The sequence below is a fragment of the Oncorhynchus kisutch genome, unplaced genomic scaffold (assembly GCF_002021735.2).
Source record: "Oncorhynchus kisutch isolate 150728-3 unplaced genomic scaffold, Okis_V2 scaffold824, whole genome shotgun sequence".
Taxonomy (NCBI): Eukaryota; Metazoa; Chordata; class Actinopteri; order Salmoniformes; family Salmonidae; genus Oncorhynchus; species Oncorhynchus kisutch.
Window position 1 is genome coordinate 111,605 of NW_022262769.1, and position 15,158 is coordinate 126,762.

At 44.0% G+C, this 15,158-nt stretch overlaps 1 long non-coding RNA gene across 1 annotated transcript; it reads right to left on the reverse strand.

The window, feature by feature from the left end:
- Positions 1 to 6,370: 6,370 nt before the first annotated feature.
- On the reverse strand, positions 6,371 to 7,596 carry LOC116362229 (uncharacterized). The gene is made up of 4 exons (XR_004207744.1): positions 7,257 to 7,596; positions 6,849 to 6,997; positions 6,636 to 6,719; positions 6,371 to 6,512 (listed from the first exon to the last, which is right to left on the reverse strand). It is a non-coding gene; the product is annotated as an uncharacterized LOC116362229 (long non-coding RNA).
- Positions 7,597 to 15,158: the final 7,562 nt, after the last annotated feature.

Sequence of the window (15,158 nt, forward strand, 5' to 3'; positions counted from 1 at the left end):
TTTTGGTCTAGCTCTCCCTCATATTCCACTGATCAAAACGTTTGTTTTTATCAACCCACCAACCAACCAATCAGATGTCATATTTACTCGTTGTAGGACACGGACAGACCAGCCACCTGAACGTTGTCACACTTAGTGCCAGACTGCAGAGGGAGGAGGAGGTAGGCCATGAAGGAGGTGACGAAAGACAGCTGGGCTCCAGACACAACGCCAAGCTTATACCTCTTCATCAGTAGACCTCCCAGGAATATCCCCACTGCACCCACAGGCAGGTTCAACTCACCTGGAAAAGTTATACTCACACGTCTTTAGTGCTACCAGTGTGCTGGAGTTTCATTTCCACTCATGTTCAACAAACCTACAGGGGATGGGAGAGAACAAAAAAAGTGTATTTAATGCCATTCAACATCAGTGCTGACAGGAGGGAACATTTCAGTTGGAGCATGTCCAGGTTTCTATGGCTTCGTTGAGACAGGCAGCCCAATTCAGTCATTGTTTTGAGTAATTGTTGTAACTTTAATGTGTTCATGTATAAGTTAATTCATTGAGCTGTAATTAAAGATATTTCTTTACAGTTACATATGTAATTGTATTGGTTAGTATTGAATTACGCTTTTGACTGCAAGTTCCAGAATGCCTTGCGACAGGAATGAGAGTGAGAACGCGCCAGTTATGTGCAGGTGCAAAGTGATTAGGCTGACCTTTCCGCTAGCATCTTACCTGCATTGCTCTGTAGAATCTAAAGTTCTTAAATGTAACGTGAACAAGTAATATTACTAAAATATGCACCCCGACGTCCCGAGTCATTACTTTGAAGACAGTTATTCTAAAAGTAATTGCTCTTTTGACCAATCAGATATGCTCTGAAAAAGAGCTGATACGAACATATCTAACGTGATAATTTCCCATCATTATTGAACAGGCTAATGGGTCTCCAGTTGTCTATATAAAGAGTATCCTTATTAAGTTTGGGAATCAAAGTAATTACACCTTGTTTTAAGGATGCCAGGAACTCCCCTTTTCTATTGATTCTTGAAACATAGCAAGAATGAAAGGAATCAATTTATCATTGAATGCTTTATAAAACCCGCTTATTAAACCATCATTTCCAGGGGACCTATTGTCCTTAAGGCTTTTAATACAGTATTTTATCTCAATTTCAGATAACTCATCATCACAAAAATCCCTGAAATCATTATCTATCTTCTTAGCAATGTTTGCAACACGTCATGCTCTTATCAACTGAGCTACGAAGGAGCACGTCGAAGTCACTAGAATGATGACAAGCAATTTTAAGGGATTCTAAAGGGAATCAGAATTCTCATCTTATCTTTTTTATTTGTTTGTTTTGTTTTATTAACAACAAATCAGTACATAAAGCACATGAGAGAACACAAGCAGATTGTATGTATGCTGTATATGTATATATGGATTGTATATACATGTATATGTATATATGTGTATATGAAATTTGGCCAAAAGAATAATGAAATTAATTACATAAAAATTATTCCGCTTATTTCTATTGTATGTAAAGAATCCAAACAGTACATCTCTCCACAATAGTGTAAAATCTTCATAAATGTGTTCAATTATAAACCTACTGATGTCTTGCCACAGTTTTCTTACATGCATACAATGCCAAAAAAAGAATGCACAACTGTTTCTGGGTGGTCATTACAAAAGGAGCAATTTGAGTTGATGTTTTCCTTAAACTTCTTCATATAGTGGTTGGCAGGATAATATTTATGAATAATTTTAAAGGAAACTTCCTTAATTTTGTTAACAAGTAGGTATGTGTGTGGCAACATCCAAACTTTTTTCCAACAGCTTATTAAACCATCATTTTGTCTTGTTTTCCCACACACCTGGTTTACATTAACCCTCTGTTCCCCCCATGTCTCTGTCTCTGTTATTTCAACCCATATTCTGTTGTTCTGGGTGCCTTTGGTTTTCTCCTCATTAAACTGCTCCCGTTATAACCCAGTTCTGCTCTCCTACGCCTGACTTCCCTGCAGCCCATTACGCACCTCCTAAAAGATCAATATCTTAGGTCTTGTACCATTGATTTTTCCAAGCGCTGGGATGCGCAGAACTTAGAACGTGGAGTTAATGAAATGCCCAGGAAATGGCACAGAAAATGTGGGGCGGCCTCTCCATAAAAGTCAATGGCCACACACCAAGACATGGATTTGACAGTCAAATGATTACTTAAATAGCAGTCAACTGTTGTCACTGTTGTTATTCTATAGAGGGTCGTGATTCGTTTAGGTTAACTAACAAAAAAAGTGGTCTGGTCCCTTTTCCATGATGAAAGCCTCCCGAAATTAAAATCCAATATTCCAAAATATAGATATAAGCCTTCAAGAACTCATCTAACCAGCTTCTTCAGGGCCAACCAGTCCCCCTGTCGCCCTGAAACCCAACCCCCATAAGAAGAAGCCCAAATACGACCTGCCCTTCCCCAGTATACATACAAGGTCAGGGGACAACACTGGTTTTTCATCTTGTAGTTCAACTTGTTTTCTACACAGTTTAAAGGGATAGTTCATCCAAATTACAAAATGACTTAAGTTACGTTTACATTTCATTTGAAATCCAATGCATCCAAAGTGTACATTAGTCTTTCCTGGTTCATAACATATTTTTTGGTCCCTTTCAGATCACAGCCATGTCAACAGTGGGCGTCAGGCTTGTAAGAGACATGAATTATCTGTGAGATTCAGTGAACAAGGCTAGAAGGTGAGATTCCATCTCTCTTAACTGCTCATTGTACTGAATAGATAATCATGAGCTAACATTGTACCACCTTATTTGCTGTAACAGACAGTTAGTATTCTAGGGAAGCAAGGCATTTGTGTAGAATGTGCATTGTAGAGTATGTTCTTTGCATTCTTTATCATGTATTTCTCATAGAAAGAGTCTGTTCTAGTCATTCATCTAATCTTGTCATTCGATTTCTATGGTATTTCTCTCCATTAGGACTGGGTATTGGCTCCTACGGGTTACTCTGCCTTCTACTGTGATGGAGAATGCCTCTACCCTCTGTGTTCCTGCATAAACTCCACCACCCACACTATGATCCAACTAGTGGTCAGTATGCACTACTACACCCTCCCTCACATGAACGCTCACATTACTGGTTTCAGTGGGAAAGACGGGAAATGTTTCAGACATTAATGGCAAGATACCGAAGTTACCGGAGTCTACAATGGCAGACTTTTAATGTAGGGATAGTGAGAAGTAACATTCAAGACTGAAGCAATTATCCCCTCTAGTGGTATACTTCATACTGTACCAGGTTACTACACACACTGATAATACAAAACATTGAGGACACCTGCTCTTTCCATGACATATACTGACCAAGTTAAAGCTATGACCCCTTATTTGATGTCACTTGTTGAATCCACTTCAATCAGTGTAGATGAAGGGGAGTTAAAGAAAGATTTTAAAACCTTGAGAGAATTGAGACATGGATTGTGTGTGTCATTCAGAGGGTGATTCAGCAAGAGAAAAGATTTAACTGTCTTTGAACGGGGTACGGTAGTAGGTGCCAGGCGCACCGGGTTAAGTGTGTCAAGAACTGCAACACTGCGGGTTTTTTTCATGCTCAACAGTTTCCCATGTGTCTCAAGAATGGTCCACCACCCAAAGGACGTCCAGCCAACTTGACACAACATGGGCCAGCATCCTTGTGGAACGCTTAGGGCAGCTTGTCGAGTCCATGCCCAGAGGAAATTAGGCTGTTCTGAGGGGAAAAGAGTGTGCAACTCAATATTAGGAAGATGTTCCTAGTCTATTGTGGACTCAGTGTATGTCATCCTACATGTTTTTAAATAGTACATTATTTTTTTATTTAACTAGGCAAGTCAGTTAAGAACAAATTCTTATTTTCAATGATGGCCAAGGACAAGTGGGTTAACTGCCTGTTCAGGGGCAGAACTACAGATGTGTACCTAGTCAGCTCAGGGGTTTGAACTTGCAACTTTCCGGTTACTAGTCCAACGCTCTAACCACTAGGCTACCCTGCCGCCCCAGTATCACAAACCACTGTACAAAACCATATAAAGTGTGGGCCTGTAGTATCTGTAAATCAACTAAACATAGTTTTTTATTTCCATATGCAGATAATAAAGCATCATTGTTCATGTAATATTCTAATATATGCATTATACCTCCAGGAAGAAGAAATGGTCATAAATCAAATAGATGAAAAGACAGAAACAAAAATGTTTTTGAACTACAACTTATTTTATTTTAAAATGTCAAATTCAGTGCAAAGTAATGTAGTGCATTGGTGTCTAGATCCCTGTTGGGTGGCAAAGTGTCACAATAATCCTGTGGGGAGAGAAAACAAGAGAATACATTACATTAATGGGTGTTAACTAATCAGGGTTCAACAAAGCACTTCAAGTCCTCAATTCCTTCAAAAGAGAGAGAGAAGGAGAAAGGAGTATGGTCCCTGCAGTAGGACTACATGCTGGCCATGAGGTTCTCCAAGTGGTACTCCAGGAGGCTGGAGAGCTCAGTGACCAGAGACTCTGGGTTAAAGTACCAGGCCAGCTGCTGGCCAAACATGTCATCAAGCAGAGCCATCAGCCCGCCTGAAGAGAACACCACACAACACATAGAAAATGGCTCTGAGTTACTAGCTTATCAAGAGGAGATAGACAATTAGAAATACTCCCCCTAAAATGGCATTGAAACCTGGTTAACCATGAATAAGGAAGTCAAAAGGAAGTACACTAAGAATATGGAAGTAAACAGGAAGTAACCTCTTGACTCTTACATTGAGCAGCAGCAGGTATCTATCAGCCTCTGGCTCCATGTTGGCAGCAGTGGGCAGGAAGGAGTACAGGAGAGCGTACAGACGCTCCACGAACCCACCAGGGTGCTAAAGGAAACAAAGGAGGAGAAAAGAGAATAGAAGAGATGAGGAACTTAAGTGAAACTGCTAATAGAGAGACATCAAAACATGTTCCAGTGAGATGCTACTTACCACCATCAGGGACTTCTGAGCTGTCATCATCCCAAACAGCACCAGCTCAAAGAGGACATCTATCATGTTCACATGATGGATCTAGGACAAGAAAACACGTTTGGAGAAAATAGGAATGATTTCATAAATATCAGCTACTGTGATGTATAAAAGACATGCATGTGGAAGAACTCAGTGAGACTTGAAAGAGTTAATGAACTCACCTTTGCCTCAGCCAGCTCCCTATCAATGTCATTCCGCTTGGAGGGGTCACTCAGGTAGTCCACAAAGTCGTTATAGGTACGGATGAATTTGCCTCGTCCTATGACAAAGAAAAGAGCATCTTAGTGAACAGAACACATTTCCCCTCAGGGACGCGCTCTTTCCCTTGAAAGAGAGTGAGTTACCATGTGGTTGGCCTGAACAAGGCCGCCCAGGAGGACCTTTCCCGCCACAAACAGATGGTTCCTGCTCAGGGTGGAACCAAGCAGGGTCTAGGGAAGAGGGAAGAGTTAGGGTGAGACATCTTCCTCTTGTAGAACAAGAAGTCACAGAGACTAAAAGAACAGTGGGTCCACTCACAGTGAAGGCCTGGCGCAGGGAGACGAGCCTCAGGGCGATGTCCTCCACTCTCTTGGTGGTAAGGTAGAGGCTATGAAAGGGAGGGAATGAAGCATGTCAATCATTCGAGTCAATGGGGGATAACAGCATTATGACCACTATCCTTCAGCATTTGACAAGCTCAGACTACACAGACATTTAGAGGAACTCACTTTAGCAGAGGAACCTCCCTCTCCTCAGGCAGCAGGTCCTCCTCCCAGCCCAATTACAACAAAACAAGCATTCCAAATCAGTGACCAGTGCAATGACATAACAAATAATCGGTCAATGGAAGGATCTTAATGCTCCTAGTCAATAGTATGTGTGTGTAACGTCTGACCTCATAGCAGTTGTGGCCCTCAGGCTCTGGGTCAGTGAACTGCTGAGTGGTGGGAGTAGAGAAGGAGGCAGCCTCCGACCACGCTGAAGAGGAGAGAAGCCCGTCCAGCCCCATGTGGAGAGTGGCGTACACCACTGAGACATCAGTCTGCTGCTCAAAACACACACAACCACCTGTTTACCACACACACACACGTTATTAGAAAACACACCAAATCGAATGCAAAAATGCCCAGTAATGTCTAGTCTATATACATAGGAAATCGTTTATTTACCTGGTAGCAGCCAAGCGTCACGTCCACAGATATCTCATGGCGGAGGTGAGACGCATAGTGGGTCACCCTGCCAGCCACACACTGACAAAGAGAGAATACATATTAAGGCCAAATGGAATAAGTGAAGAAAAGCCTAATCTACTACTATTTCAGTAGTATTTATGTCTTACCTGGATCCAAGTGATGGACTGCACTTTGGTGGCACAGTAGGGGATGCCCTCTGGACTAAGCCTGGCTGTCTCCTTGGAGATGGCCCACACCAGTTGAGTCTCCAGGCCTCTCACCCTACTCACGTGGTGCATCCTCACCACCACCTGCTGTTGAGATAAACAACAAGACAACATCAACAAAACCACTTCGGCAATTGCTGTGACACATTTCCATCAAGATCAAATGACTGACAATATAGATTATGATTAGGTTGTTACAAAGACACATACCTGGGATCCCCCACGCATGTAGGTGATGATGGGGCTGATGAACTGGAAAGTTCTCCAAGCTTTAACCACCGGACCGGCATTGTTCTGCACATTACAATACATTAATGTTGGAAACAGTAAACATTGTAACAGTGATGTGACTGTGTGTGTGTGTGGGGGGGGGGTCTGGGATATTTTTCAAACATAAAACTCCAAACTTTCAGAAAATTGTACCTCAAGGATAGTCTGCACATCTGGCACATCTGGCACATCCTCAAGGATGATAGCAGCATTCTGGACATCAAGGAGGACTGGCAGCTGTGGAACATCTGGCACATCATCCAATGGCACATCCAACTGGACCTCATCCAGGACAGTTGTTTCTAAAATGAGGAACATTGGAATATAAAATAAACTATTGTTAGGACATAAAAAAAAATAGCAAGATTTCTAATACTAGATAGCTAGGTAGCAAAAGTTGATTGCTTAGCAACAGTTACTAAAGTTAATGTTAGCTAGCAAGCTACAACATCTTGAGCACAAGCATTTTTGCCAAGTCTGAATGATAGAAATACACAACATTTCGCAAATTATAATGACATTGTTAAATGTAGTCAAAGAAGAGTTGTAAACTCCACATACCCTCTTCGAAGTCGCTGTCGCTGTCAACGATCACGAACCCTGCAAAACAGAAAAAGACAAGAAAAACAAGCCACAAATGAATTTGAACAACCTGTCGACGCAGTAGGCCGCCGACGTCCACGCACTCTCTCCGCCAGTCTTGAAAAGCACCCAGGCATTTTCCAGTCGATTGTTCTCAGGTCTCAAAAATCAAACAAGTTTGTTGTCAGCAGCAAAGTTGTTGTTTTCGCACAGAAAACGTTCCATAGAACGTCGGTTAGATGTCTCTTGGCAACACACGTTCGAAAATGATTGTTTACAAAATTGACAACTATGTTGCCATAGAAATTAGTTTGGAATTATGATTCCCTTTAGAATCCGTTAAAATTGCTTGTCATCATTCTAGTGACTTCGACGTGCTCCTTCGTAGCTCAGTTGATAAGAGCATGACGTGTTGCAAACATTGCTAAGAAGATAGATAATGATTTCAGGGATTTTTGTGGTGATGAGTTATCTGAAATTGAGATAAAAGACTGTATTAAAAGCCTTAAGGACAATAGGTCCCCTGGAAATGATGGTTTAATAAGCGAGTTTTATAAAGCATTCAATGATAAATTGATTCCTTTCATTCTTGCTATGTTTCACGAATCAATAGAAAAAGGGGAGTTACCGGCTTCCTTAAAACAATTTGTAATTACTTTGATTCCCAAACTTAATAAGGATACTCTTTATATAGACAACTGGAGACCCATTAGCCTGTTGAATAATGATGGGAAATTATCACGTTAGATATTTTCGCATCAGCTCTTTTTCAGAGCATATCTGATTGGTCAAAAGAGCAATTACTTTTAGAATAACTGTCTTCAAAGTAATGACTCGGGATGTCGGGGTTGATATTAACGCTTCTTTTAGTAATATTACTTGTTCACATTACATTTAAGAACTTTAGATTCTACAGAGCAATGCAGGTAAGATGCTAGCGGAAAGGTCAGCTTAATCTCACTCTCATTCCTGTCGCAAGGCATTCTGGAACTTGCAGTCAAAAGCGTAATTGACAACTGTGTTGTGTCACCAGATAGGCTGTATTAGGTTTCGCGTTCCGTTTGTTGTTTTTGTATTTATTAAGTTATTTCATGTATCGTCACCTTTTCTTCATTAAAGAACATGAGTAACCACCACGCTGCATTTCGGTCCGACTCTCTTTCAACAAATGAAGAACGCCGTTACAGAATCACCCACCACATACGGACCGAGCGGCGTGGTAACAGGCAGGAAAAGCGAAAGGAGGACGTTATGGACAGCAATGGCATGGAGTATACGACGTGGGAAGAAATCGACAGGTGGGCGGCCGACCCAGAGAGAGTGCAGGAGCCCGCCTGGGATTCGCTAGATCAGTGCGAAGAAGGCTATAGGCGAATGGAGTCGAAAAGGAAAACACGGCGGCGCAGAGCGAAACCCGAAAGTCACCCCAAAAAATGTATTGGGGGGGCTCAGAGGGAGAGTGGATGAGTCAGGTGTCAGACCTGAGCCAACTCTCCCTGTTAATCGTGAGGAGCAGCGATATAAGGACTTCTGGTCTTGGGAGATGATATTAGACGGAAGAGGACCCTGGGCTCAGCCTGGTGAATATCGCCGCCCCAAGGAGGAAGCAGAGGCAGCAGGAGATAGGAGCCGACGATACGAGGGAAACGGTTGGCAAGGAAGCCCGAGAAGCAACCCCCAAAAAATATTGGGGGGGGGGCTTACAGGGAGTATGGCTATGCCAGGTAGGAGACCTGCGCAAACTCCCTGTGCTTTCCGGTGGGCTAGAGAGACCAGGCAGACACCGTGTTATGCTATGGAGCGCACGGTGTTTCCAGTGCGGGTGCATAGCCCGGTGCGGTTCATACCAGCCCTTCGTATTGGCCGGGCTAGAGTGGGCATCGAGCCAGGTAAGCTTGGGCAGGCTCGGTGCTCAAGAGCTCCAGTGCGCCTGCACGGTCCGGTCTATCCAGAGCCACCTCCACACACCAGTCCTCCGGTAGCAGCTCCCCGCACCAGGCTTCCTGTGCGTGTCCTCGCTCCAGTATCACCAGTGCCCACACCACGCATCAGGCCTACAGTGCGCCTCGCCTCTCCTGCGCTGTCGGAGTCTCCCGCCTCTCCAGCGCTGTCGGAGCCTTTCTCCTCTCCTGTGCTGCTGGAGTCTCCCGCCTGTTTAGCGCAGCCAGAGACTTTCTCCTCTCCTGCGCTGCCGGAGCCTCCTGCCTGCATGAAGCAGCCTGAGCTGCCAGTCTGCAGGGAGCTGTCAGTCTGCAAGGAGCTGTCAGTCTGCAAGGAGCCGCCAGTCTGCAGGGTGCTGTCAGCCTGCATGGAGCAGTCAGAGCTGTCAGTCTGCATGAAGCAGCCAGAGCTGTCAGTCTGCAAGGAGCTGCCAGTCTGCAAGGAGCTGTCAGTCTGCAAGGAGCTGCCAGTCTGCAAGGAGCTGCCAGTCTGCAAGGAGCGGCCAGTCTGCAAGGAGCTGTCAGCCTGCATGGAGCAGTCAGAGCTGTCAGTCTGCAAGGAGCTGCCAGTCTGCAGGGTGCTGTCAGCCTGCATGGAGCAGTCAGAGCTGTCAGTCTGCATGAAGCAGCCAGAGCTGCCAGTCTGCAAGGAGCTGTCAGCCTGCATGGAGCAGTCAGAGCTGTCAGTCTGCATAGAGCAGCTAGATCCGCCAGTCAGCCATGATCTTCTAGATCTGCCAGTCAACCAGATTCTTCCAGATCAGCCTGTCAACCAGAATCTTCCAGATCTGCTAGTCAACCAGAATCTTCCAGATCTGCTAGTCAACCTGAATCTTCCAGATCCGCCAGCCAGCCAGGATCTACCGGAGCCTACTACCTACCTGAGCTTCATCTCAGTACTGGGCTTCCTCTCAGTACTGGGCTTCCTCTCAGTACTGGGCTTCCCCTCTGTTCCGGGCTGCCCCTCAGTTCCGGGCTGCCCCTCAGTTCCGGGCTGCCCCTCAGTCCCGGGCTGCCCCTCAGTCCCGAGCTGCTTCAGTCCCGAGCTGCCCCTCAGTCCCGAGTTGCCCCTCAGTCCCGAGCTGCCCCTCAGTCCCGAGCTGCCCCTCAGTCCCGAGCTGCCCCTCAGTCCCGAGCTGTCCCTCAGTCCCGAGATGCCCCTCAGTCACGAGCTGCTCCTCAGTTCTGTGGAGTTCTGGGTGAGGACTATCAGGCCATGGTCGGCGGCGAGGGTGGATTATCCCAGGACGCGAAGGGGAGGAACTAGGACATTAATGAAGTGGGGTCCACGTCCCGAGCCGGAGCCGCCACCAAGGACAGACGCCCACCCGGACCCTCCCTATGGTTTTTAGGTGCGTCCGGGAGTCCGCACCTTGGGGGGGGGGGGGGTTCTGTCACGCCTTGGTCATAGTGTTTTGTGTTTTTGTTATATATTTTGGTCAGGCCAGGGTGTGACATGGGTTTATGTGTTTGGTTTCGTATTGGGGTTTTATAGGATTTGGGATTGCTATGTTTAGGGGTGTGTCTAGCTAGGCTTGGCTGCCTGAGGCGGTTCTCAATCTGGAGTCAGGTGATTCTCGTTGCTTCTGATTGGGAACCGTATTTAGGTAGCCTGAGTTTCACTTTGTATTTCGTGGGTGATTGTTCCTGTCTCTGTGTTGTGTCACCAGATAGGCTGTATTAGGTTTCACGTTCCGTTTGTTGTTTTTGTATTTATTAAGTTATTTCATGTATCGTCACTTTTTCTTCATTAAAGAACATGAGTAACCACCGGTCCGACTCTCTTTCAACAAATGAAGAACGCCGTTACAGGCTGCCTGTCTCAACGAAGCCATAGAAACCTGGACATGCTCCAACTGAAATGTTCCCTCCTGTCAGCACTGATGTTGAATGGCATGAAATACACTTTTTTTGTTCTCTCTCATCCCCTGTAGGTTTGTTGAACATGAGTGGAAATGAAACTCCAGCACACTGGTAGCACTAAAGACGTGTGAGTATAACTTTTCCAGGTGAGTTGAACCTGCCTGTGGGTGCGGTGGGGATATTCCTGGGAGGTCTACTGATGAAGAGGTATAAAGCTTGGCGTTGTGTCTGGAGCCTAGCTGTCTTTCGTCACCCCCTTCATGGCCTACCTCCTCCTCCCTCTGCAGTCTGGCACTAAGTGTGACAACGTTCAGGTGGCTGGTCTGACCGTGTCCTACAACGAGTAAATATGACATCTGATTGGTTGGTTGGTGGGTTGATAAAAACAAAAGTTTTGATCAGTGGAATATGAGGGAGAGCTAGACCAAAACACACATGGGCTTGTGCCGGGGCTCCCTCTTGTGGGAATATTCAGTATGGTTGTTACTGAGCCAGGATTCCTGGCTGTTTTGTCACTGTGCGTATGTCAATGATAGTTCAGCAACAATTATTTAAACATCATTATTACCAGCCATTTTCTGTTCCCCAGGTCCCCTGGTGTACGATGGCAGCCTGTTGTCAGAATGTAACGGAGACTGCTCCTGCTTGGCTGGGGAGTGGGACCCTGTGTGTTCAGACAACGGCATCACCTACACCTCCCACTGCCTCGCAGGCTGCGCCAGCTTTACAGGTTACGACAAGAACACAGTACCAATACTATTAATGTACTGAGTGTACAATGCTGGCCCATGTTGACTCCAATGCTTCCCAAGTTGGCTGTATGTCTTTTGAGTGGTGGACCATTCTTGATACACATGGGAAACTGTTGAGCGTAAAAAACCCAGCAGCGTTGCAGTTCTTGACATAAACAGGTACCCCTGGCACCTACTACCATGCCCCGTTGAAAGGCATGTAAATATTTTGTCTTGCCCATTCACCCTCTGAATGGCACACATACACAATCCATGTCTCAATTGTCTCAAGCCTTACAATAAAGTTTTTTTTAAAGTATATTGTATGTTCATTCATATCATGTTCTTTCAGAAGGGCCTCTCGCAACATTTCACAACTGCTCATGCCTCACAATTTGCAAGTGATATTAAGAACTCTCATGACCACCTTCTCTAAACTGTCTTGAAATACAACTCTTTCTGTTGTTTATGTTTTTGTGGGATGAATCTTACCTGTTTATTGTAATATGTTTCCTCCCAGCAGGCCTGCAGAGTCTGAAAATAAAGGCTGCTTCTACATAATTATACTATGTTATGCACATTATGCACAGGCATTTACAGTATGCTAAAATTAATTTATCCTAAGATTACCTTTGTGGGACCATAAATGAACTCCGGAATGCACCAAACCCTATCCATGGTAAGATGGGGAAGTAATGCGGCGCTATATATATACGGGAAGCTCTAGAGATAACAGGAATGACTTAAAGTCGCGAATGATCAATGATGGTGGAGTCGTCCAATATGCTGCAATTAGAACAGACCAACTAATACAACCTTGGTTTCCAAGTTAAATACATAGATTTGTGTAGGCATGTATAAACAATCGACCACATACATTTAAAGCAATGATTGTCAATTGAAAATGTGGTTGTTGTGTTATCCTGTTGTGTTATCCTGTTGTGTGCCTTGAGTGTCAGTCCCCTTAATCACATTATCCCAATATTTCCGAGCTCTGAATTGACACAATGAACACTTTTGCAATGATATTCGGTTAAAAATAAGAGTATGAATGACAATAGATGTATGACTTGGATTGTATGCATAATAGTGTAGTAAACAATATCACTCAGCGAAGGAACTTTTGAGGTTTGGAAAGTATCCGTTATAAGTCTCCATGACACGTATCACTTCGTTGTCTTGTTGGTAATAGTAAAAATGCATGACAGTCCGCATTGTAATGATCAGGTGTTTTTCCTTTTGTTTCTCACAATAAACAGACATTTGAGAACGGAATTGCTTACTGTTGTACCTATGATGCACAGACACACTAAAGTTGTACAGTGTAGTTTGAATAATCAGTTTAAATTATTTGCAGATGTATTCCCTATCATTTACAAATCAAAAGATGTAACATTTGAAATGAATGTGGCAGAACAGTTTAGCATAGAGTTCTTGTTCTTCTCCTTCAGTGTTTTTGCCTCCTTGGCCTCGCTTCTCATTACATGGGATTTCCCCAGTGCCAACTTCACATGAGATGGCCGCTGTCTACTGTCATGTAGTGCTGGATGACAGATATCGCTATGCCGATATTGCTGCTGTCCATGGTCCTGAAATGTACAATATTGCCTATTTGCATATGTACTACCGTCCAAACTTGACCCCACACACATTAATGCTAATCTCTCACACACTTTTGAACATTGCACAACCTGCAACAAGACACTGAAACAGCATTTTATTCCAAGTATGTTTGTGTTTGAATAAAGACCCGAAGAATGAAATCAATGTGTGGATGTTGATTGGACGTGTGGATGTGCTTTGCAGAAGCCATTTAAAAAAAAATCCCTGTAGCGTGTATTTACTGGAGCATGATCAGATTGCTTTGTTTAAACCAGAATGAAGATTTGGTCTGAGAAACAATGGCAATTATAGCATGATAGCTTTTTAAAAAATGTATAAGGCAATGTATATATGACCCCCTTTCAAAGAGTCGCTCATTTATCACTTTCTTGCAGATATACAGTGCCTTCAGAAAGTGTTCATACCCCTTAACTTATTCCTCATTTTGTTTTCTTACAGCCTGAATTCCAAATGGATTCAATTATATATATTTTTTTATTTTTATCTCAACCAACTGCAGACAATACCCCATAATGACAAAGTGAAAACATGTTTAATTTTTTTCTTCTCAAATGTATTGAAAATGAAATACAGAAATATCTAATTCACGTAAGTATTCACAATACATGTTAGAATCACCTTTGGCAGCGATTAAAGCTGTGAGTCTTTCTGGGTAAGTCTCCAAAAGCTTTGCACCCTTGGATTGGACCATATTTGCATTACCACAATATATACAGTACCAGTCAAAAGTCTGGACACACCTACTCATTTAAGGGTTTTTCTTTATTTTTACAATTTTTTACAGTTTAGAATAATAGTGAACACATCAAAACTATGAAATAGCACAATTGGAATCCTGTAGTAAGAAAAAACTGTTAAACAAATCAAAATATATTTTATATAGGTTTGGATAATGGGACAATTTGTGGAAGTCCGGATCTACCCCTTAGTGAGTGTTAATTGACCCCTCTCCCTCTTTACCTCAGCCCACCGACCAGCAGGGCATTCATGACACGGGTAGGGGTGCAGCTCTGCACCATGTGACCCAGGGCAAAGTTGGCGCCCTGCCGGATGAAGGCGTTGGCCTCGCTGGCTTTGTGCAGCAGCACGCGTGCCGTCCCCTCCACCTCACTGTCCATGGCCCTCTGGAGGTGGACGTACATGTCACCCAGTGTGGCCATGGCAGCACAGGACACTGCAGAGCGCAGGTTCTTCACCTGAATCATAATAACACACACAGGACCAGCTATTAATGTTGAGCAGAACAACCCAAGAACATCAGTAACATGACACAATAATTTGACTTGTTCTCCAAATGTAGCACATTTGTGCAGATGAATGAATAGGGCAGTGAATGAATACAGCTACCTCTTTTATAATGGCAAGGCAGATATCATGGAGTTTAGGCATCAGTATGTCCATGTGGTTCTGAGCCATCACACGGAGAGAGGTCAAGCCCTCGATCTTCTTCTCCCTGCAATTCAGTTAAAGAAACGTAAGCATTTTCCAAAAACATTATAATGATGTTCATCAATTAGGACTCTGGTCTCTTAAATTCAGAAGTTTCTACGCTCTGTAGCTCAAATCTACATTTCCAAGGACACTACACTGTGCTTCCTTTAGCCTAGCTCCATTGGTCTTGTCTACAGTGAATGCTCACCAGTCATCAGAGGCAGAGTGGAGCAGCTTGAAGGTCTTAGTCAGGGCCTGCTCTGGGTTGGACAGGGGCTGCAATCTGGCCTGGG